This window comes from Peromyscus leucopus, chromosome 6 (assembly GCF_004664715.2).
Source record: "Peromyscus leucopus breed LL Stock chromosome 6, UCI_PerLeu_2.1, whole genome shotgun sequence".
NCBI classification, from domain to species: domain Eukaryota; kingdom Metazoa; phylum Chordata; class Mammalia; order Rodentia; family Cricetidae; genus Peromyscus; species Peromyscus leucopus.
Genome location: NC_051068.1, coordinates 62,748,108 through 62,773,582, shown reverse-complemented (window position 1 = coordinate 62,773,582; position 25,475 = coordinate 62,748,108). Strand labels below are relative to the sequence as shown.

At 42.7% G+C, this 25,475-nt stretch overlaps 1 protein-coding gene across 4 annotated transcripts in view; it reads left to right on the top strand.

Moving 5' to 3' along the window:
• The window catches only part of Fam160a1 (family with sequence similarity 160 member A1), a 271,043-nt gene that overhangs the window by 26,534 nt on the left and 219,034 nt on the right, over positions 1-25,475 (top strand). For 3 of the 4 annotated variants that reach the window (XM_037206701.1, XM_037206703.1, XM_037206700.1), the window contains exon 1: positions 8,811-9,190. The exons of the other annotated variant lie outside the window; for it this stretch is intronic. The gene's annotated coding sequence lies outside the window, so the exon portion shown is untranslated. Of the gene's footprint in view, positions 1-8,810; positions 9,191-25,475 lie in introns of those variants that run through there. 4 annotated transcript variants of the gene reach the window in all.

The following is a 25,475-nucleotide window of genomic DNA, read 5'->3' as shown; positions in this document are numbered from 1 at the left end:
AGTTATAGTATATGTAAGTAGATTAAATTTATAAATCACAGGAATGAGAATATCAGGCGCATTTTAAAAAAGTTAAATCTAGCAACATATTATTTGCACGAAAGGAATAAAATATGTAGAATAATAGAAAATGCCAACTTGGACCTTGTTGTAAAGGCTTCTAACCTCGATATTCAGGAGGCTGAGGAAGGATCATAAGTTCAAGGCCTGCCCGGACTACATAGTGATTTTAAAACCAGTCTGGGCAACTCAATGAAATGCTGTCTCAAAATACACATCAAAAAGAGGCTTAGGAATATAACTTGGAGAATACGGCTTGGCGGTAGAAACCTTGCCTAGCATGAGTGGGCCCTGGGCTCAAACCCTAGTAACACGCACGCACGCATGCACGCACGCGCACGCACACACACACACACACACACACACACACGCACACACGCACGCACGCACGCACGCACGCACGCACGCACGCACGCACGCACACGCGCGCGCGCGCGCACGCACAGTAGTTAAAACTGGCAAGATAGAAGGATGAAGTAATTAATTTTAAGAATCGGCTTGGAGTGTGCTCTAGTTTCATTTCTGTTGCCATGATAAAACACCCTGACAGAAGCAACACAGAGGAGAACGGGCTTATTTGACTCACAGTTCTGGTTCTAGTCCACTGGAAATCAAGATGGCAGGAACTTGAAGCAGCTAGTCACATCCACAGTCAAGAGCAGAGTTCAGTGCCTCTCCATAACATAGAGGCCAGGACTCAAACCTGAGAATAGTTCTGTCTACAATGAGTGGGTCCTTCTGCTTCAATTGACAAAATTCAGACAACCTCCCACAGACACCGCCACAGGTCAACACAATCAAGGCAATTCCTCATTGAAATTCTCTTGTCAGGGGATTCTAGACTGGGTCAAGTTGATAATTAAAAAGTAACCCCTGTGGAGTGTATGTTGGATGAGTGAACACTGAAATTAGCAAGCTCTGGGTGGAGAATATCATCCTAATATAGGCCGGCATCATCTAATCAAGTCCTGTATAAATAAAAAAAGGCCAGGCTCTGCCAGACTATCTCCACATCAGTCCCGCTAGGTATTTGGCCTTCTGGTGTGATACAACTATTTGGATTTGACACTTCTTATAATACGGTTCTGTTTCTCTACGGAGGAGGTATCAAGCAGGTGATTTCATAGTAGAAGAACAAAAGGTAAGCTGGATGTGGTGGCACACGCCTTTAATCCCAGCACTCAGGAGACAAAGTGGGATCTCTGGGAGTTTGAGGCCAGCCTGGTCTACAGATCAAGTGACAGCTTGAGCCACATAATAAAGAGACCCTGTCTCAAAACGAGGAAAACAAACCAGAACAATAGATGGGAAAATATGTTTTAAGCGTACATGTTATGGCGGTTTGGAAAAGAATGGCTCCCATAGGATCATATGGGTGTGGCCTTGTTGAGTAGTAGGTGTGGCCTTATTGGAGGAAGTGTGTCACTGGGGGTGGGCTTTGAGGTTTCAAAAGACCATGCTAGGCCCAGTCTCTCTCTCCCTCTGCCTACAGAACAGGATGTAGCTAGCACTCAGCTACTGCTCCAGCACCTGCCTGCATGCTGCCATACTCCCTGCCATGATGATATGGACTAAACCTCTGAAACTGTAACCAGACCCCAATTAAATGCTTTCTCTTATAAGAGTTGCCTCTCATTTTTATATTTTCTCAGTTCCAGATCCTCAGCTAGTCTATTGAGTGGAAAGTCTTGGACGAGAAGGGTTCAAGAAGAATAATGTTGCATTTCCTTATGTCTCAGGAAACATCTTTTATGGTAACATGTCAGATTGTCCATGAATAAACCCACTTTTTTAGACATTGATAAATTCTTTTCTTCAGATATTTTATACCAGAACACTTCAGATGTGCTATTGGATGTGACTGATTTTAACAAATCCTATTATATTTGTATCAGCTAGTTACATATTCTATTCATAGTCTTTTGTGAATCGTTGTCTTTTTGTTTTTAAAGATGGCCTGTTTTGAGCCTTTGTATAGGTATATTCCTGATTTTGTGACAAAAGAAAAGCTTTAAAATTGTTCTAAACAGAAAAATAATGGCTATCAGAAGTATGTTTTGTTTTAGTGTGAGAACCATTTCTGTATTTGTTTATTGTAAAGGTGGACATTTAGCACTCAGTGCAGTTTTCAATAAAAAGTAATTAAAATTTCAAAAAAAACCCAAAGAGTTGCCTTGGCCACGGTGTCTCTTCACAGCAACAGAACAATGTCTAAGGCATATGCTACCAGAAAATGAAGAGATATGACTTAAACAATACACATTCAAAACACAGACTACATAAATATGTAGAGTAGTGGGTTTAAAGTTTTGAAAAAATAAAGAAAATAGAAAATCTAGTAAGATATCTTTACAAATGTTTATTAAGGCAGATAAGAAATAAGTAAACAAAAATAGTTGAAGATTAATGAGCTTTGCCTCCTATCTTTCAAAGTGTCTAATTTTGCCTAGAAAACAAATACCACTTGATAGGGTACCCAGGGAACATTTGTATCAATCAATTACGTGGTGGGTTACAAAAGACACCTCAAAAAATTCTAAAATATGGGCTGGAGACATGGCTCAGTGGTTAAGAGGATTGGCTGTTCTTCCAGAGGATCCAGGTCCAATTCCCAGCACCCACATGGCAGCTCACAACTATCTGTAACTCCAGTTCCAGGGAATCTAACAGTGTCACACAGACACACATGCAAGCAAAACACCAATGCATATAAAATGAAAATAAATATATTTGCAAAAAAAAAATCCAAAAAATTAGGATCACTCAGATTATATTCTTTGAGAAAAGGCAACAATTAATAATAAAGGTAAAATTTAAAATATCTATCAATAAAAAATACCAAAGTACCTAGGATTTAGAAAGACTCAAAAGAGAAATTACAATAATTTTTCTTTGATTATGTCTCTGTAGCAATTCTTTAAAATCTAGATTAAAAATGCTTTAAGTTAGTTCCAGCTGGGAACCTAAAAGCAAAAATCAATCCAGACCTTTTATAATCTAATATTTATGGTATTTTTGGACCACACTGATAGTATCAATCTTGGCTTGAAATCAAGTGTGGAGTCAGAGGGATTATTCATTCATTTATTTTACATTTTAATCATTCTACCAGAGCCAAGGTTCAATTAAAAAAGGCACATATCTTCAATGTTATTCTACCATGAGGTTTGGATGAAATCATGTGCTATAGGACTGGTCTTTGGTGGGATAGTATTAGAACCATTTAGACCTGGACAGTATGGGAGGAAATTAGATCACAAGGCACTGACCTTTGAAGGAAGCATTGTGGGTTTGTTGGCTAATTCTTTCAAGAACGGCTTGTTGCAGGTTGGGCACATAGCTCGTCAGTAAAGTGCTTGCCACAAGAGGACTTGAGTTCAGACGCCCAGCATCCACCTAAAAAATGCTATCCATGTGAACTGGCTTAAAATCCTTTTTTTTTTTTTTTTTTTTTTTTTTTTTTTCAGTTTTTCAAGACAGGGTTTCTCTGTGTAGTTTTTTTGTGCCTTTCCTGGAACTCACTCTGTAGCCCAGGCTGGCCTCGAACTCACTGACATCTGCCTGCCTCTGCCTTCCTAGTGCTTGGATTAAAGGCGTGCGCCACCGCCGCCGCCGACCACCCGCCGCCACCACCACCACCACCGCCCGGCCTATTATTTAAAATTGAGAAGGAAAGGGATCAGTTTATGCTGTCAAAAGCTAACTAACAATTAGAATTTTAAAAATAGTTCACCTGGACACCCAGACAACTTATCAGCATAAATAAATTGTATTGCTCTGTATTAGAAAGGGCTGGGCATGGTAGCACACACTTTTAATCCTTGTTGGCAGAGGCAGGGCAATCTCTGTGAGTTCCATTCCAGGCTAGCCAGGGCTACATCGTAAGACCTCGTCTAAAAAAGAAAAGGTGGTGTGTGTGTGTGTGTGTGTGTGTGTAGCAAATGGCATTTTAATGTCAAGAAAAAAAATCATACAATATCCGGAAATTAAATTATTAAGGAATTAAGAAGTGTGGGGTTGGTGATACCGCGGCATGCTAGAGTGCCGGCAGAGCATGCACACCCCCATCCCTACCAAGATTTGTTTAAAGGACATTTAAAAAATAGCCAAATAAATGAAGCAAAATACCATGCTAACAGACGGGATGATTTAAATTTAAAATATTTAATTCCTATAAAAGTAAAGATCCAGTGTAATTGTAATAAAAATTTGAGAGACTTTTTTTTGGGAGTGAAACCAATAGAACGAACCTGAATTGTATCTGGCAAATAGTTCAGGGCAATTTTAGAAAACAAAACAAAGCAATTGAAATCTTTAAGCCAAAGGAGCAAAGTACAAAGTTAAACAGATCTGTGAATCCACAGGGGTTCATTACAGGGGCAGGATGTCACAAATCAGTGAAGAAATGGTGAATTATTTAAGACTTGATATTGGAAATAAGGAGAAAAATACAACAGATTTCTATTTCCTCTTATATAAGATAAGCTCTGAATATATTAAATATAAATGTCAAATATACAAGGAAAGAAGAAAATACAGAAAACCAGGAAAAGAAAAAAAATTTTAATACATGCTGGTAGACTGGGTTTTCTGGAAAACAAATTCAGAGACAGGGATTTATATCAGGATGGAACTTATCGGATCTTGGAATACAGATACTGAGGACTAAAGGAAGCAAGATTGGCGGTACAATCTTTACAGGGCTTCAGCTGATCTCCTGAAGGTGCTCTGGAGCTGGGTTAGCCCTTGCAGTGGGTGGGCAGAACTTTTATTACTTGCATTGACCTGTGTTCAGAAGCAGGCTACCCAGAGAAGGAGGTGCAGCTGATCAGGCACAATGCTGGAACCGCTAGCTTTATCTTGTTTATAATTATGAATCTGCTGCTATGGATGTGAGAGTACTCCTATCTCTGTGAGGTGCTATTTTTAAACCCTTTGGATATGCACCCAGAATGAGATTATTGGATCGTATAGCATTCTATTTTTAATATTGTGAAGATCTGCTACATGGTTTTCTACAGAGCAATACCATCTTACATGCTCACTAACACTGATGGGTGTGGGGTGATAGTTGTTATTCCTTTAGTACAATTTATTTGAAAAGTAAAATTAATGCCAGGCATGGTGGCCCACACCTTTGAACACAGCACTTAGGAGGTGGGTTTGAGGCCAGCATGGTCTACAGGCCAGCCAAGGAGAGAGAGAGAGAGAGAGAGAGAGAGAGAGAGAGAGAGAGAGAGAGAGAGAGAGAGAGAGAGAGAGAGAGACCCTCCTTCGAATGAAATTGATTATCTTATTATAAAAGCAATATATATTCATTATAGAAGGTTGGGGAAGGAAAGAAAAGTATAAAAAAGAAAATAAATATCTCTTGCACTCCTGGTATTTTAAGATAATTGGTGTTCACATTTTAGCTTAGAGTTCTTCAGAGTCTTTTCTGACCATATGCACCCAATGCTAATGATACAATTTGGCAAAAAGTCTCCTGTTTTCTTATGAATATACCATGAACCAGGTCCTACCTGCCCCTGAGGGGAAGTGCCTCGAACAACTTACGTAACTATATTGTAATTCTAAATGTACTTAAAAATCATAAACCTGAGAGCATACTATTTGGTAGACGACATTTGGTTATTAGTTCTATTGGATAGTTGTTTAAGAAGTTTTTATATTATAAAGTCCTGCTAATAATACTTGTACATAGAATTTCTTACATATTTACAATGATTCTTCTTGATAAACTTCTAGATATTGCCTTGAAAATGAAATGTTTAATGACTGCTTATTATACGGTCTGAACTGTGATTAGAAATGAAAATATCTAGTCACAATGCAGTGTTGTAGACATAATCATTAACCTTTTTTCAAAGAGAAAGTTGAAACAACACAAGACTTGAATTTACTTGATTAGGGTCACAAAGTTGGAAAATGTAGGCCTGGAACTGGACCAGATAGCCTGGGCTCTGGTGAGTCACTTTAAAGTACAAGACAGGTAGATGTTAAGAATAAATATACCTTATACAGGTAGGGAAGTGGGCCTGAACACTCGATCATTTCCATAGGAGATAAAATTCATTCAAAAGCAACCTTTTTTGTTAGAAAGCAATTTTTCCTTTTTTAAAAGAAAACAATTTATTGATAGGAATGATTATTATTCTACTACGATATACAGCATTTGTTACTGAGCTCAATTCTAGAAGATAATTTAAATTCACATTGAATCTATGAATGATAATGTTTTCTTGTCATTGTTAGTTTAGATTTTAAGGCATCCGGGACAATGCTTCTCTGTGCCGCACTTTAGATTCCTTAGACAGAGGTGATGGCCTGTTTCTTCTTCATATTGATGTTTAGGTCTATAATCTAATGAGCTCTTTGAGTAAGAATGCATGAAAGTGTGTCTGGATGTGTTAATGGAGGAATATCAACTTTCTCTTTTTATATTTAACTCAAGATTTTTGGTATTTAAAATAGAACAAATTTAGAAACACATGATACAGCTTTATATAAGTACATTTAAAAATGGGAGTAAAAGCAGGAAGAGAAAGTGAGGAATGATGTCTGGCTTCTTCATTCAAAAAGTGTAATTTCAGTGTCTTAAGTACAATATGTAATACAGCCAAAGAGAGTATACAGGAGTAAAACTGGGAATGAAAAAATCCATTTTACAAGGTTAACGTTACTAATTGTGTTCTCTGGCCTTTTATTAGTGTAACAAAATACCTAGCTAGATCAACTTAAAAAGAGGGAGGGTTTATTTTGGCTCACAGTTCATTTCCAATTGTTGCTTTGACCCCGTGGCAACATAGCAAACCATTGTGGGTGCTCACCACATCTGAGAAATTGCTTACTTCATGATTGCTGAGACTGTAATGTTTTTGTCCCTCAACCCTTCAAAAGAGTGCTTGGCATACAAAAACTATCTGATAGGTATTTGTTGAGTATAAGAAAGACCTACCCACATTCTAAGGGCAGGCCTGTGACCTGCTGTGCAGAAAATCTTGGTCTCTACTTTTAATTTCTATTCATACTATCTTGGCCTTCCTCAGCTTATATTGAAGAGCTGCTTCTTTTCTTCTTTTCCTCCTCTCCCTCTTCTTCTCCTCCTTTCCCTCTTCTCTCTCCTTCTTCTTCCTCTTCCTCATCCTCCTACCTTGGTCTTCCTTCCTCAGCTTATACTGAAGGGCTTCTTCTCCCCGCAACCCACCCCTTCCCTTTTTTTTTAGACAGGGTTTCTCTGTATAGCCCTGGGTGTTCTGGATCTCACTTTGTAGAGCAGGCTGGCCTGGAACTCACAAAGATCTGCCTGTCTCTGCCTCCCCGAGTCCTGGAATTAAAGGCATGCACCCCCACCTCTCAGAGAGGAGCCATTTAACCACAGGTGGCAAAAGTGGAAGTTGGTGATTCGGGTCCGGTGGTGGTGGTGAACAGGTGGGACAGAAAGCATGAAGTTCACATCATCCAGTTGCTGTTGGTGCAAGGACAACTTGAAGACCAGATCTACCAGAATTTGGTTATCTCTGGATGCCATTCACGCAGAACAAAGGAAGACACTTCCTCGGAAGGAAGCGGGATTTGGTGAGGCGCCAGTAGCATGCCGTGGTGGAACACCTCCACATCCGTTTTTGCTGACTGTGGTGTAGCCCCATCCGCTGGGAGGAAAGCTCACTTCAAGTTTCAGCCACACTAACCACAGGGCAATGCACATGCCAAGAGAGCTGCTAACCAAGATTCAGATTCCTCCTCTGGGATTTAAAGTCCAGAAAGCAGAGCCGGGACTAGGCAGTCCAAGCACGAAGGGGCGTGGAGACTGAAGGGGAAAGCTGGCGTGGCGCGTGGCTTCCAGTCCTTAGGCAAAGGTCGCCCCGGGTCGAGGGCTGGGCCCTGGAAGAGCATAAAGTACCGCGCAGTGCCAAAGGGCCACCGCCTCGCTCCTGCTCTCGATTCCCCTGGAGAGTTGAGTTGCGAACTTTCATCCTTGCCAAAGGCCTGTCCACATTAAACAGCCCTCTTGTCTTTTGGCTGGAGGTGGGGTCAGTTGGCAGTGAACGAGCGACACACACCTGTGCAATACTCTCAAGCCCACAAATAAGGTCCGTATGGCTAAAATTACCCTTAAGAAACTGAACTGCAAAACCGTAACCCCCGCCCCCTTGCTGGGACCCAATGGCCTCCTGTCCAGGCCAGCCAGTTTTCCAGCAGACTACCAGGCGACCACGCTCATCTTTTGACGCAGCGCTCCCGGGACTGTCATGTTCAAGTTCAAATATCGGAGGAAAAAAGAGAACAGGAGAAGGGAATCCGAGGGGGGCGGGAGCGCCAGGCCCCGCACGCGAACCTTGTGGGAAAAGTAGGGGAAATCTACGGCGTCCGCGCGTCGCGGTGCGCGGCGGCTCCCTTTCCGCACAAAACCCTGGGAACTAGCCGTGCGTGCCCGCTCGTCAGGCGTGGCGCGGGAGGGGAGGGGAGGTTCGCGGGAGAGAAGGTGAGGTTCGCGGGAGAGGCGAGCCCCCAAGGGCGAGCGAGCTGTCCTCCACCGCGTCCCAGTTCAAGTTTCGGTGGAAACTTTCTCCCGGAGGCTCCGCCCCCTTCACCTAGGAAACCCGTGCGCGCCGGAGTCCGCGCAACCCGAGTGCCCGGAGCACCTGGCGGAGGCGGGGCGAGGCGGCGGGGCGGGGCCTTCGGGGGGCGTGGCCCGAGGCGGCGGAGGCCCTGGGGGCGGGGTCTGCGGCCAGCTCCCCTGAGTCGCCGGGCAGGTTGGGCTCTGCCCCTGCCGCCGCCCCGCCCAGGCTCCTCGGAGGGTGCGGGCTGTGTGTGGGGCGGGAACGAGTCCGGGACCTGCCAAGGGCTGACGCGCAGGAGAAAAGTTGTGCCTTGACCTTCTCTCTCTCTCGGTGATTTGTCCCCGGGTCCTCAGGCTGAGTGGAAACCGGGGCTGGAGGTCACCGCGCCCAGACGCCCGAGGGCAGCTGCCCGGGCGCCCGGAGTTGGGTGTTGGGCCCGGGAGGAGCCGGCTCTGCCCCGCAGTTAGTGCCCTGCGCACTGGCGGCTCGGTTGTCCCCCGGACTGCCGCACAAACTTTCTGACTGTCGAGGGGACACTGCGTGCGTGGCGGGTGGACCGCCCGTAGGTAAGGGATCTGCGCTTGAAGGATTGCTTTTTATTTTATTTTAGGATGTTGGGGGAAGAGGAGGGTGTCCTGAGAGCCTCCTTCCTGCATCCTGTTGGGCGACAGGGGTAGGTTTTTGAAGAGAGGGAGGGCAGGGAGGCTGGGACCTGTGACTACTGCTCGGGACGCTGCGGGCTTTTGCACGCGACGTTACTCATGACTGACCCTGGGCGAGCGAGAGAGCTGGCTTGTTTTGACGGAGGAAGATGTCATCAGGCTTTTGTCGGGTCCCTCGGGTCGCAGTGCCTGGGTCTCCCAGGAGGAATTGGCGAAGGCGATGAGATCTGAATCTGTCTTCCTCTCCAAACCTCCTGGCATACACTGAAATTGGAGGCGGTGCCTCTGAACTTGCAGCACTTTTCCTGCTGAGAGGAATTTGCTGTTGAGTAGCTGTTGCTCAATTTCATAAATTCGCTGAAACTGGATTCGAGTTATGGTTCTCATCGACAGTGTGTGTGGGTTCTCTGGCTTCAACAAAGCTCTCTTGTTAAACCCACTCCTGTTGTGAGGTAGTAGACTCGCTATTGTTTTATTTCAAGTTTGGGTAGATGAGGTATTGGCGGCGACAGCTGCTCTGTTTGCTTAGAACTTTGGGAATCATGTGTGTGGGTCCGGAGAATTAGCCCAGGGTGGCTTCAGCCTCCTGTACTTGACAGATCAGCCGCCAGCCATTCCACAGGTGCTGCCCTAGACATCCAGGTGCAGGGAATACCATCCTGACTCTCCTTAGAGGGCGAGAGCTCCAAACTGAAGAAAGACAGCTCTCAGGAGGAGGAAGGGTGGGAAATAAGGCAGGCAGACCAATTACAAGTCAGCTTGGGCTGACTACTCCCTTGGCTGCTCTGGAAGGGTCTTGCTATCAAGTTCATCTCATTAGGAAGTCAACTGCTTTCAGCTAATGGCCATAGCAGCTCTGATGAAATTATATAGGTCACTGAAAAATAAATTCCTGCTTAATCACCTTTATCCTGTTGATTAACAAGGAGGAAAATTCCCCCTCCTTAATGTACCTGCCTGACCTTCAGTTCGCTAGATAGGATTTATCTGAAGCTGTCTGGACTCTATGGACCCCAGCCAATGTCCCCATTTGGAGAATGTCAGTGGTCTTCTTGGGACAGAAACTGAGTTAGAGATTCATTCAGTCCAATATGGCAGACAAGTTGGCATTAAAGATCGATTTCTTTGAGCATTAACGAATTCTTCTCATGATACTGCTAAGAATTTTAAGGTTGGGGTCCCATTTGTCATTTGTCTTATGGTTTTAGGGATATGATTAAATTAGAGAAGCAGGCATTGCTGAAGTGGATTTAGAATAGTTGAGAGTGGATCTAATAATTTAGGCTTAACTACCCAGCTAGCTTTTTCTTGCTTCCAACAAGAGGCACCATGGGGCGGACGTTCCACTTGAAATGCAGGCCTTCGGAGACTAGAAATGACAAGGGTGTTCTGTTTTTTTCAGTCAGAGTAATACACTGCTGGACAGTTCTTTACCTCCCAGATTTAGTTCAGAAGTCTTTCTGCGAAGTCCTTTCTATAACAGGGCCCTAATAGGCAATGGCTATAAACCAAAAGCAAGCGTACGAACGTATGTGGCCGGGTGGGGTAAATAGAAGGCACGGGGTGTACAGTTGTGAGCTTGGGCTGCTTTTGTCTTTCGGTACCGTGGATTGAAATCAATACCCCAGGTGTGCTAGGCAAGCATTTTACGATGGCATGGCATCCTTGGTCCTCTGGGGTTACTTTTCAAAGGAGAATTTGGTGAAGAATATCCCTCCTCTGTGAAAATATTACAGAAGGACCATCTCCGATCTCTGCTTAGAAACCCGATCTTCATTCTGTGTGCAGTTGTCTCTGTGGTAGTTCCCAGGCCCCTGCCAAGGGCGGACCCCTGGACTCTGGCTTTGAAGCCGGATTTATAGCTATTTCACCTTTAGTTTCACTGACTTCCAAGCCCTAGTTAATAACCTCTACAGAGGAACAGTGCTCAGGAGTGACCAGAACCCTGAGGATTTCGTTTATGGATCTCTTGGATAAAACAGTAACAGAAGCAGACCTTTCTACAGTGTTATGATTGACAGGTGCTTTCAGGTGTGCCAGATTAAAGCCGTGTAAAGCAAACACTTTTCAGTGAGTGATTGCACTTAGACTACCCGGGAGGAAACAGGTGAGGTTCAGGGTGGTAAAGAGACTTATTAAGGACATACCCAGCTTTGGGGAGTAGGGGACATAGACCTCAATGTAAGATTGTTGACTTATGGGCCATATTTTTAATTTTGCCCCTGTTACAATTCAGGAAGTTTTTGGATGTAAAATGGGATTTTATTTTATTTTTTGTTTTTATTTAAAAGACTCTGTGATGAGTGCATATGTTTTGGAAGCCAGAGGACAATGTTACGTGTTTTCCTCCGTCTCTCTCCACCTTGTTTTTTGAGACAGGATCTTCCGGACCCAGCAGTCCTGAGGTTTGGCGGTCTCCACCTCTCTGCGCTGGGATTGCAGGTGTGCTGCTGCTGTCCCTGGCCTTTTTACTTAGGAGTGTAGCGAGCAAGTGCAGGTCCTCGTTCTTGAGCAGTGAGCACATTGCTGCCCAACCATCTCCTCAGCCCAATGAGAAAGTTTGTTTATCAACATTATTTATTTATTTGAGCGTGAGAGAGGGAGAGGGAGAGCAAGAGAGTGAGCTCATTACTGCTGCGGTAGATGTGTGGAGGTCCTAGGGCATCTTGCAGAGCTGATTCTCTCCTTCCACCTTTACGTGAGTTCCAGGGTAGGACCGCAGTTCATCAGGCTTGCTCTCCAGGCTCCGTTAACCGCTGAGCCATCTGAGGCCAGCCCCAGATCTTAGTTCTTATTAATCCAAACGAGAACTCCCGAGGAGTTAGGATAGCAGGAGTATGTACACACACACACACACACACACACACACACACACACACACACATATATATATATATAAAGTTATATAATATATAGATATATATTATATATTAACATATAATCACTGGAAAAAAAACCACAACAAAACTCCCAGGTCCAACCCAAATGAAGAAATAAATATATTCTTTACAAATAGTGGAATAACTACAAGAAGAAATAGCTATGAATTGAAGAGTGTATTATTTATGTGTATGCTTTTAAAAAACTCCTCTGGCAAGGATAGAATCAAGGCCTGTTGTCGGATTTTCAAGCTAGCGGGGACCACCAAGACTTTTCCACTTTTTGATGGTGCTCTGAGGAAACTGAGGTGTTGGTGTTTACACGATTTACCTGATGCCTTGCTATTGTAGAGATGAGAACCAATCTCTCCTATTCTTTCCCCAGAAGAGAGAAAGTCATCCCATGGTAATAATTCCTTAAACAACTTTCGAGCATGAAAACTTTTTTAAAAAAGTTTTTCTACAATCTTTGAATAGTCACAGGACTATGAATTTAGAGACATTGCCATTCATGTTATTTCCTTTATAAAAGTACTTCAGATACATTTAGAGTTTGAGGAATTCTTACTTTTTGTCATTAAGTTTGTGGTTACTTTTTGCATAGAATTAGAAGCCTGCAGTTTATCTGCAATGATTTAGAAGTTGACAGCATTGCTCAGTTGAATTTGGGAAACTTAAATTTGCAGCTCAGTTTTGTTCTGAGAAGCTGATACTGGAACAGGCACCGAAGAGGCTTCCCAATCTCTACAGTGTTGTTTCATTTTTAAGTTCTAAGAGTAAGGATGCCACTGCCTTCCGAAAGAGAAGTTGAGATATTTTTGGTGAATTGTAAAGATTTTTCTACTCTTTATAAATAAGATTTTTGCCTACTTCTGATCATATTACTAACACAAAATGATTATATTTATGATTATGTATGTTATATTCATTCAAAATAAAAAGCTAGGCATTAATGAAGTGTAGTGTTGAAAGTTAAAAGCAAGCACATTGAAATCTTATATTCTGGAAAACCTGAGGCAAGTACATGTATTTTTCCTCTTAAACTTTTCCTTATAAATCTGACAGCTGATACTGAAACCCACTTTAGATCAAAAAATTATATTTCTCATGTGAAGTATGTATTTACTGTTGTTAGTAACAACTGGAGTTACACTATGCAGTTTTCAAGTTGAGTTTTGTTCATTTATTTTGCTGAGTTGAGAATGCCGCCCCAGGGCCTCATGTATGGTAGGCAGATGTTCCTTCCACGGAGCTACCATCCTGGCCATTGCTTTTTATTTATATTTTATTTTTTAAAAATTTTTATTTAATCTTATTTCATGTGCATTGGTGTGAAGGTGTCAGATCCCTTGGGACTGGAGTTACAGACAGTTGTGAGCTGCTATGTGGGTGTTGGGAATTGAACCCAGGTCCTCTGGAAGAACAGCTAGTGCTCTTAACTGCTGAGCCATCTTTCCGCCACTGCTTTTTATTTTTAACTTGACAGTGTATCTTGAAAGTGTTTCCGTGATCATACACATAGATGATCCTTGTGCTTTTTAAATTGCTGTATAGTATTATATTGAACAGCTGTATCATGGACCACTAAAACAGTTTCCTATTCTTGGGAATCTGGGGTTGTTTCCCATTTTTTCACCAACAGCTCTAGAAATCACCCTTGAAATCCTTGAAACTACACTCGTGTGTTTTCTGTAGGACAAGTTTGTGGAAGAGGCACCCATATGAAAATGTCAGCTTTTTCTGATTTACGTTTTCTCTGATAGTGTCCTTTCAATGTTTGGTGACATTAACACTTTCTTTCTGAGCGTACAAGTTGAGGACAGGTGATTGGGGAGGCCACCATAGTGCAAAGCTCTTAGGTGGGGTTTGCCTCATTTTCTTACATTTCAGGTTCTATTTGGTTTTAATCTTTTCCCCAAAGAGGAGGAAGTAATTGATAACAGCTATAAAATCACTCTGCAGTTGTTGGACGATCTGCTAATTGGTTTTTATGAAGCATAGTTTTTTTTAAAAAAAACATTTTCTTCAGAACATTATTCTAGGACATGCCATTAAGGAGTTCAGAATATCCACTGGCTTTGGCAGAATGCTGGGAATGCAGTTTGGCCCCTCTTTGTATTGTGGAGTTTGTCTCACGGTCATGGATCTATTATAGGGTCTTTGGGCTTGTATCAGGAATTGATTATCCTTGTGCTGTGTGTGTGTGTGTGTGTGTGTGTGTGTGTAAAATGTGAAATGAGATACTTTATGAATTTTAGGGCTCATGCTCTTGGGGAGAGTGGGAAGAACTTTCCAGGATTTTCTTGTGGGCTAGAGAGATGGTTCAGTGGTTAGGAGCATGTGTGTGCTTGTCTGTGGAGGCCAGAGGACAACCTTGGCTGTCATCCTTAGCGATGTCAACTACCTCCTTAGAGACAGGGTCTGTCATTGACTGCAGCTCACCAGCCCGCCAGTGAGCCTCAGGGAGCCTCCTGCCTCTGCCTCCCAGGTGCTGGGATTAGAAGTGTATGCTAACATATGGGTCACTTTCCTGTGTTTTGGGGATCTGTCCCATGTCCTCACACTTTCATGGAAGCACTTTGCCTACTGAACCATCTTCCTAGCCCCTGATTTTCCATGAAAAAACATGGACTTTATGATTTGCATATACTTGTTTTGATCTTTTCTTGGGGGAAAATATATATCTAATGTATTATTCTTGATTATTGTCTATTTTGTAACACTAGCATTTTTTGATGTTGAATATTTGAAATCTCTCTAATATATATATATATATATATATATATACATATATATGTATATATATATATATCACAAGTTATTTGCATTTTTGTCTTAAAGGCCATGATGTAGTAGTTTAAATGCTTATGAGAAATCGGACAACAGGATTTTTATTAACCTTTATTTGCTTGAGGGAACATAAAAGTATTTGATATTTACCTATCTGCTGTGGATATCGTTCTATATAAATAAAACACTGATGGCCAGTGACCAGACAGGAAGTATAGGCGGGACAAGGAGAGAGGAGAATTGGGGAAACAGGAAGAAGGAGGGAGAGACACTGCAGCCACCACCAGGACAAGCAACATGTAAAGACGCCGGTAAGCCACCAGCCACGTGGCAAGGTATAGATTTATAGAAATGGATTAATTTAAGATATAAGAACAGTTAGCAAGAAGCCTGCCACGGCCATACAGTTTATAAGTAATATAAGCGTCTGAATGATTATTTTATATGTGGATTGTGGGACTGCGGGGCTTGGTGGAACCTGGAGAGAAGCTCTCCAATACCACCTATCAATCGTAACAAAAAACCTCAACCAGCTGTGGTGGCCGTATCTATAATCTTGCACAGGAGAGCCTACAGCAAGATGAGTGCTGCAAGTTTGAGACCAGCCTGGGCTACATAGGGAGCTAGCCTGCGCCACAGTGTGAGACCCTGTCTCCTTCCCATTTCAAGCTAAAACACCTGAAATCAAACCGCAAACTTAGTAGCTAATGTTTATTTTTGGTCAGCTCGGTGAGTTTTCCTCCCAAGTTCCTCCTTGTGCTTCTTTGACATTTGACTGCTGAGGACCTGGAATGCCCTTTTGGAAAAGTTGCTGTAGATAGTAAGAATCAGCTTGTCACAGTCGAGAAGTGGTTGAGTTGGCCCATCTCCTTTTTGTTTTCTTCAATGGAATCCTCCCTCTTGACGATGGTTTAGGCTTGGGTTGTCACCCAGGAGCGGCCATTCCTGCACAGTGAATCATAAAGCGATTAGGGTTGGCAGTGCTTGCCGCCTCAGTTTGCTGACTCAGCCTGACTGCGTGCCTGCTGTCGTCCAGCTTCTGTCAGGCCAGGAGTCAGCTCCCAACTCGACTCTTCCCCGTGCAGTTAATTCCTAAGTTTGCATCTTTATTGCTGACCTTTGGAGTCCTTGGCTTTCTTTGCCAGTTTCTTCCTTATAGATCTCTATAGGTCCACCCTGATAGCAAACTGAACTACAGAGAACCTGGAAATGGTAAGGTGTGCTTGTCATCCTAGCATTTGAAGGTTGAGGCAGGAGAATCCACAGTTCAAGGCCAGATTGGCTACACAGCAAGGTCCTATCTCAATATATATGCTATACAGTGCAATATACGTCAATATAATACAATGCAATAAAGTACAGTATAACACAATGCAATGCAACACAACACAAATAATAACCCCACATCTTAGTCTCCTATCAGAATTACTTATATTGAGGAGAATCATAGAAACATTTGTTATTGATCAACTGTCTCTTACTGCATAGATAATTGTATTTTTCATCTTGCTTCTGTTTTGCTTTTCTCCTCCTCATCGCCCGTTTCCATGTCAAGGTCAGTTTAATTTGCTATTGTGCTTCTTTGCTCTTGCTTCATGGTCCTTATTGCCTGCTGGGTAATGACTCAGCTCAAGGTGTGAAGGTTTGTTTGATGTGTCAACTTGGTTAGGCAACAGCAAGGTGTCCAGTACTCATCCTGGGTGTGTCTGTTAGAGTGTTTCTGGATGGCATTGGATTTGGAGTTGGTGGATTTAGTAATGCAGATTGCTCTCCTCAGTGTGTGCAGGGTTTATTCACTTGATTGAAAGTCTCCATAGAACAAAAAAAGGTTGAAGCAGCATGAGCTTGTTCCCTCTTACTGTGGTGCCTGGTGATTACTAGTTTCTTCTTTCCCTGCCTAATTGGGTTAGGGTTTTGGTCTTTCACTTTAAGGTTTAGGCCCAAATGGAAACTTACTGCTTTTCTTGGATTTCAACTTTCCAACAGCAGACCTTGAAATTTCTTAGCGTCTATAATCACATGTATTAATTCCTTATAATAGTTCTGTTTATAAGAGCCGATCTCTCTGTCTTCTCCTTCCCCCTCTGTCCCTTTCCCTCTTCATCATCTCGATATCCATCATCTCTCATCTCCTATTTCCATCATCTTGATCTCCCATCTCCTCTGTCTCTCATTAATCTCCCATCTCCCATCTATCTTCCATTTCCCATCTATCTCCCATCATCTTCCATCTCCATCTTCACCATATCTTCTCCTGGCTGTGTTTTTCTGAACAACCCTGACTGATAGGGGCCTCTGTGACCTGATGCCCTGTTCAGATGCTCTGTTTGGAGGCTGTTCTTGTCTGTTCCTCATTCCTGAACTCGCTCTACCTCTTTCCTCCTCTCACCTCTTCTGGAATCATTCTTTCCTCCTTCCAGTTATTTCAGGAATGCACATTCTTGAAGCCTCGTTCAGCATCTTTGATCTGCATTCATTCTTCCTTGGCTGTCTTTCCTGAAGCAATGTCATGCCATCTCATTTCTCTATGCCATTTTAGGAGCTTGGCCATTTGATGGCCTCTAATGCTATCTTTGAAATGTTTGTCCTTTCCCCCAGTAATAGTATAAAATCTATAGGACTGAAGTCAAGTTATATATTTACAAATCCTCCACTGTTCTGGGCCTGCCATTTTTTTAGTTAGTAGATGACCAGTGTTTATTTACCTACTATTATTATTTTAAAAATACTAAGATCTACTGAGGGAAGAAAAGGTAAATGAAGGGCTTGTATGCACCCCCTTTGCCCTCCCAATCTTGAGACCATGGCCGAAATGTCTAATTCATTCCTAGAGGGACCCAACCCTTTCCCAGTGTGGTGTTCTCTAAAGTGCCTGCAAGTTCTCTGAAGTTGTTTCACAAAGGAAGCTTCTATATCATTCTTAACTTGGAGTCAACCTTTATTAAGGAAAAGAAATGAGTAGTGTTTAAAGTCTGGTTGAGGGGCCTAAGAGATGGCTCAGCAGGTAAGAGTGTTTACTGCTCTCATGAGGACACAGGTTCAGTTCCCAGTACCCACGGAACTGCAGCTCCAGGGGGATCTGACACCTTTGGCCTGCATGGACACTGGCACTCATGTACACACCCCCTTCCCATATGCACATAATTAAAAATGCAGGAAATCTTGGAAGTTCTGTTGAGTCTGTCTTTCTTGAGGTACTGGTTTGAAGTTCTTTGGTGCCATCTGGTTCTCTTGAGTCTCTTATAGTTCCCTTTGCTCTGCTCCTGCCTCAGTCATTCCCTATTTTCCTAAATACGCTCGGCAACACTTCAGGCAAGTAATTTGGAACAAATGTGAAGAAGACATGTGGAAAGTGAGCTGTGTGTTCCTAGGAACTTTGTGTATGTCTAATTTGATGCCCATTTCATCCAAGCACAGGTGTGACCTTCATTCTTTTCCCTATGGCGGGATTTAGTTTTAGAGACTCACCATTGGAAATTTGTTCTCATTCTTATCTTTGGCTGGTATGTAAGTTCAAAATGTTGCTCGGCCTCCGTGCTTTTCATCACTGTGGCTCTGTTCTCTTGTATTTGTTTTAAACCTGGCACAGTTTACTTAGGTCTATCTCTTGTTTATCGGTTATCTCCAAATAAGAATGTAAATCTTTGTCCTCTCTGGAGGGCAGCTGTATCACTGTTAGCTTTGGCCAAGTTGGCCTTCTGTCTCATGGTCATGAGTGGCCCAGCACTCAGGAAATGTTTATTAAGTGAGTGAGGGGGAGTTGCTGACCCGAGGCCCTTACCCTCTGTACATCTTTGTAGCTTAAGCGTCCTCTTGCCTCCTCTGGAATCTCTGTCTTTTTTCCTTCTTGTTGCTCAAGACTTCTTACTGTGGCTTGACTGGGAAATACCTGAACAGATGACTGTGTTGAGATGTTGGCCCCATCTTAGGCCTCTATGTGGGAGGTGGTAGAAACTTTAGGACATAAGGAAGAAGGTCCCTAGGGGTGCCTTTGGAGGTTAGACCTGGGCCTCCTTCCTGTTTGAGTCTCTTCCTTCTAATTACTGGGAGGGGAAGAAGTTCCTCTGTCATGAGCTCCTGCTGCCATTATGTGGTGACAAACTCATGGGCCAAACATTTGAAACCCATGAACCCAAACATTTGAAACAATGAGCCAAAACAAATCCTCCCTTGAGCTGTTTATGTTAGGTAATTCGTCACAGTGATGAGTAAAGCTAGCAAACACATCCCTTCTATCTAGACTTACATTGTGTGTAACATACATGCCCACACACTTCTCAGGCTATCTTAGTGATAGCCACACCGAGAGCCAAAGTTACTTTACATTTTCCTGGGAATTCATGGTTTCTGTATCACTGTCACATATCATCTTCTCTGAAGTCTTCTTGAGTCTGCAACAGTGATGATATTCTTTATATGGGCTGCCTTTCATCAAAGCCTCCGAAGTAGCAGACACTTTCGCCATCAGGGAATTCCTCCCCCTTCTAATCTGTACCATGTGTGGGCTCTGCTGTAACAAAGTTAATGCAGGAGTATGCCATTGTCTGGCCCCCGAGGAGCAGGCATCATACTCTGTGGAAAAGTGCAACGTATGGCATTGCCTTTACGGCAGGAAGGTCCTCAAGTAAAATGAGGGAAGTGAGAAAGAAGGAAAAAAGTCTCAAACCATCAACAAACGTTTATGGGATACTTCTTGATGGAGTCCCTTGGCTGGATGCTGAAGAAGGTCAGCATCGAGTCAGTTTGTTACCAGGAGCTTTTCCCTGGTTTACAAGCTACAAGCAGGTCTCCCTGCTGGCCTACTAAGTTACAATCAGATCTCCAAGCAGGGATCTCAAGAGGCCATGCTGAAGGATGGGACTGAACGGGGCTGAGAGCCAGTGACTTTCAGATTTCCTGACTTCCTTGCCCTTCCTGGTAAGCTCTGAAGAGGAAGCTATTTTCTTCCTGAAGGCTCCCTCTTCTCGCCTCCAAGCCACGGGGGTGCTCAATCACGATTAGTGTGTAATGACGACCCAGGGCTATTCCGCCGAGCAACTGGAGAGCTGAAGGCGTGTCACACACGCATTGACAGGGGCTCACCAATCTCTTTTCGCCGTTTTTGAAATATTACTGCCAGGGGAGTTGTATACAACTTGTTCTGACAGAGTGGTCTTAAATATTCATTCCTTTTACCCATTACTGTGAGAGAAGTGCCAGCATTTAGTCTTCAGGTTGCCAGCAGCAATTTTGAAGAAATTGTATTATAACTTTTTCAAGAGACCCGTTTTCACATAGCTTATTTATTTATGCATTGACTTATGAATATTTTTTTTAATGATATAAGAACATATACTTTGGGGTCAGGGGAAATCAACATGCTAGGTGGTTGTCTTTGATCAGTTACGCCTTCTGGTAAGTTAATTAGCAATATTTAGTATTGTGTGAGGTTATGTGGGTATAATGGAAAGATGATGCAGCTTGAATGTGTATATGGTTCAAATCCTTGATCTATTTATTAATTAGTAAATGCATGATCTATTAATTAGTAAATGACCAAGTTACTTTCTTTTCATGACTCGTTGCTTATCCATCTATAAAATGGAGAATCATCTATAAAATGTAATGGCATGCACCTGTAATCCTAGCCATTCTGCAGGCTGAGGCAGGAAGATCATGAGTAGAGTACGGGCAAGGCACTGAGTTTGAACCCCAGCACCACAAAAGGGGGATGGGAGAAAGAAGAGGTAATAATGACCATCCCAGGAAGTTTCTATGAGGTTTAAATAACATAGCATATGTATGTAAAGTGCTTAATACCAAGGAATAACTAATACATGCTATTATTACTTACATGCTAAAAATCTATTTAGCACCCTTCCGAGGACTCTGAAGGTTGTTCAAGAGATGAATAAGCTATGCCTGCAAAACTACAAAAGATGGAGACAGGTGCACTTCTAATACACAGAACATCAGCTAAGAGGCAGAGAGGTCGTGTTTGTACAGACGGGAAGTACAAGAAACCGAGAAGATGCTCACGGTCTTCATGACTCATGGTGGGGTTGTAATAGGACTCCTTTCATCCCCTATTGTGGAAGGGGGAGGGGCTAATTGGTCACCTGACCGAAGTGTGGGAGAGGCGAGGTGGGTCTCAGGGAAGTCCCAACTGGACAGTTCTGTCCTATATCTACTCTCTGTCTCATATCTCTACCTCTCTCTGCATCTATTTTCTTCACATGGCTCAGGGTGTGGCTGTAGCAAAACGAAGATCACTCAGGAAGAGGACTTGACCTTCCAAATTCTCAGTTATCTCAGGAATGGTTCTGGTCAGCCTTGCTTGAGTGTTAACTTCTGTTCTTGTGCTCAGGGCCAGAGATTATTCAGTAATTATTCAGACTTCTCTAGACATTCTCCTGGGCCAGGGGAGAGGAGCCGTTTTTAAAGAAGGTTTGTACAGTCTCAGGAGAAAAGAGGGATGCTGGACAGCAAGAGCTAGAGGTGTGCTTACCCCTGAGGGGGAAATGGAGCCTGAGCTATTTTCGAGGAGAGGGTGGATATGTAGGATGCTGAGCCAAGGGCGCGGGTGCAGAAGGAGCAGGTGGCGTGTGTTCGTCGAAAAGGATGAGGTAGGCATGGTGTGGATGGTTTCAAGTGGTTGCCTGAGGAGTTTCCCCAACTCGATAGGCTGGAAACCCAGACACGGATACCAGACCACTACAGTCATACTGGATCCCGGCTTTTATTGTTTAATATATGTTTCATGTTGTAGGCCAGCTACATGATTGAGTAACCAGAGGGTTATTTCAAAAGTGTGTTGAGAAGTTGTACTCACTGACTGTAGATGAAGTAGTCTTTGTAATCAAGAGGCAGATATACATCCTGGTGCTCGTAGATGCTAAATACTGTGAAGATGTAAGTCAGGTGCCAACCTCCCTTCTCTGTAAGCAAGCAGACAGACAACACAAAATAAACAATAGAAACCCTCAGCTGGGTGTGGTGGCTCACTTGGGAAGCTGAGGCAGGAGGATTACCATAAAATTTAGACCAGCCTGAGCTACAGAATGAGACCTTGTCCCAATCCAAAATCAAATATACACACACACACACACACACACCCAAACCCCCTAAACAAAAGAAAAACCCAATACCATATTTCAGAGTAACCAAAAAGATGACTCAGACACAATCCTGTTTTGAGAGGAATTCTAACTGACAAACGTAGAATGAAAGACAGGCTGTAAAAGGCCTGCACCTTGTTACCCCTAAAGAAATAGAGGGTCTAAGGATGGCTACCAGTGGCTACTAAAAAAATTGAGCCCCACAATCCAGTCCCCAGCAACCCCCTTCCTCTTTCCACAGCAAGGGAAGCCATCAGGCCACAGGCTCATGGGGAACTTTATGTTAAGTTGGGCAAAAACCTTGGGTCCACTGACCAATCTTATCATTCAAAAAGGAGAAAGAAGTGAGCGTGATGTGTCTCCTGATTTAATAGGAAATAGAAGCATCTATGAAGTTTCTTGCCAAAGAACATAATATGATTCTGATCAAGATTCTTATTTTTTTTAAGAACAGGAAAAAAAGATCATGTTAAACAACCTTAAGATTTAAATTTTTAACTTAAAAAAAAATCTTCGTATGTTGCTTTGCCCACAGATATGTCTGCAGCATGTGTGTTCTTGGTACCTGCAGGGGACAGAAGAGGGTGTCGGATACCCTAGAACTGGTTACAGATGTTTGGTTGTGAGCCATTGTGTGGTTTCTGGGAATCTAACCCAAGTCCTCTGAAAGAGGAACCAGTGCTCCTAACCACTGAGCCATCTCTCCAGCCCCAGTGGAGATTTAATTAGTTAAACCCAGAATGTGGAAGTCTCTACTAGACATATTACTCTGTTTGTTTAGTAAGTGGCTGGAAAGAGGCAAGAGATAAGAGATAGATAGGAGCTACAGCAACTACGTTTGGTTCTTGGTTTGGAGAGAGTAATTATAAAGTCATTAAAAATAAAATTTAAGGCAATTTGGAAAATTCAGGCTCTGACTAGATAGTAGATAAATTAACGGACTGTATTTTGTTCAGAGAATGATTACAGTATTATGAAATGGAGTTACAGAAGGTTGTCTTTATTTTGGGGGTGCTGGATATTGAACATTTGCTTTAAAACAATCTTTCTCTTTTTGGAATGATAAGGAGTGGGGTTGGAAGATTACCACGGTCTGACTAAGGCTAGGCAGCACACTGTTCAGGAGCTAGGTGGTGGTCTTCATTGCATTATACTCTGTAGTCTGTGTGTGCTTGATTTTTTCATATTTATAAAAAATAGGTCTGAGAATTCTAATATCTTTGTTAATCCTCCCAGTTCTTGGTAGCTTTTTGGAAATTGCGTGTGTGTGTGTGTGTGTGTGTGTGTGTGTGTGTGTGTGCATGTTCACATCTGAAAAGTAAAGGATTAATGAAAATCCCTTCACTTGGAATTCAGAAATTATAAAATGCCCTAGGGTTTAGCTAATCCCAATTTTTCTTCTTTTAAATATATTAAGAAGTGGTGAGTGTACAAGGTGGCATGGTTATATTTGAACTCTTGGCAAAATATCTCTGTCTAGTGTATAAAATTGTGATCAGGTGAACATTTTTACCTTAGGGAGGGACACATAGTTCAGCTGTTTTTAAGGTGATCATGAGATGTCCAGTGAACCTCACCTTGGCGCTGTGAGTACATCCCCTGGGGTAGCTCAGTGAACACACCCCCTGGGGTGGCTCAGCAGCAGCTCACATTCTTTTGTAAATTACTCCTCTGCTTAGTTCTACAGTGGTAGAAGCCTTGAGATTTTGAACCCTAACTTCAGTTTAGTTTACTGTTTTCTGTGGAAATCAAAATTGCTGAGAGATTTGTAGTTTTGCTTCCTCACCCCTGTTGGAAAGACTTCAAGCTACAATTTGAATATAACCACACTGCATAGAGTACAGCCTACCTCCAAGAGTGATTGTAACAGGTCAGAATATAATTTTTTTTTTTTTTGGTTTTTCGAGACAGGGTTTCTCTGTGTAGCTTTGCGCCTTTCCTGGAACTCACTTGGTAGCCCAGGCTGGCCTCGAACTCACAAAGATCCGCCTGCCTCTGCCTCCCGAGTGCTGGGACTAAAGGCGTGCGCCACCACCGCCCGGCCAGAATATAATTTTTTTTGAGATATCACTATATGCTTAATGCAGGCTTAAACACACCTGTTGTAAATCATGATAATGGACCAGATGGTATGGCTAAACACTAATTTATTTCACACATGCTTTAGTAGTTTTTATAAGGGAAGGAAACCAGAAATTCATGTGCAGAATTTCTTTAAATCATGCCTAGATTGTGACTCACATTACCAAAAGTAGCCTATTTAAAAGTGCATTTTGCCTTTAGAAGTTACATTATTGACCTGCTATGGTCTTATATGCTTTTCTTGGTAATTTTCATATTGAATTTCTTTCCAATAAAAAAAAACTACATTTTCTGGCTGTCATAAACTGTAGTTGGAAAATCTCAAAATTACACTATCTTTTTTTGTTGTTCTCAGAATTAGAATGTAGATGGAATATTTGCTGTTTATGTGAGAACAGTAAAACTCCAGTTCCCCTTTATTCCTGCTGAGCTGCTGTACACATTGCTTTGTATACATTTATGCAGTCTAAGGAAATCATTCTGAGCTATCCCAAGTTATAAGATCTAAAGGACGGAGAGGAGAAGGGATAAGGGAAGTTATTCAGCTAATATTGGGGGGCCATTCTTGAATCTATGTTGAGACCCTCACGGAAATGCCAACACAATGGACCACTGCACCTGTTTACATCTAAACCTCAGCCAATCCAGAAGTGGTGGTGCTCCTGAAGAATTGTTGTTAAGTACCCCCCCCCACAGTCTCCAACTCATTTTACCCTGCCTTTCTCTTTGTGTAGTCAGTGTGGGGTCTATGTAAATAATCCGTTTTTCCTTCTCAGACTCTGATTATAAAACCACCATTGGCTTCGAGATCTATTGCACTTGTTTCCAGTTGCTATCTAGTCTTTTTTGTTTGTTTCTTTTTTTGAGACAGAATTTCTGTGTAACCCTGGCTGTCCTGGACTCCCTCTGTAGACCAGGCTGGCCTTGAACTCACAGAGATCCACCTGCCTCTGCCTTCTGAGTGCTGGGATTAAAAGCATGTGCCACTACTGCCTGGCTTATATAGTGGCAGCCTTTTTTTTTAGATTTATGTGTATGAGTATTTTGTATGCATATGTGTGCGGTAGGTACCCTTGGAGGCAAGAAGAGGGTGTTTTATACCCTGAAACTAGAGTTACAGACAGCTGTGAGCTACCATGTAGGTGCTGGGATTCAAACCTGGGTCTTCTGCAAGAGCAGCCAGTGCTCTTAACCACTGGGTCACCTCTCCAGTACTGCTATTTAATCTTGCTCCTGTTGACTCAATAAACTCCTTTATTTCAGAGACCCCTTTGTCTCAGGAGTCTTGGTTCAAACTGTGTGACTGACTACATTTGAACTTACTATGTTCTGTCAAAGGAC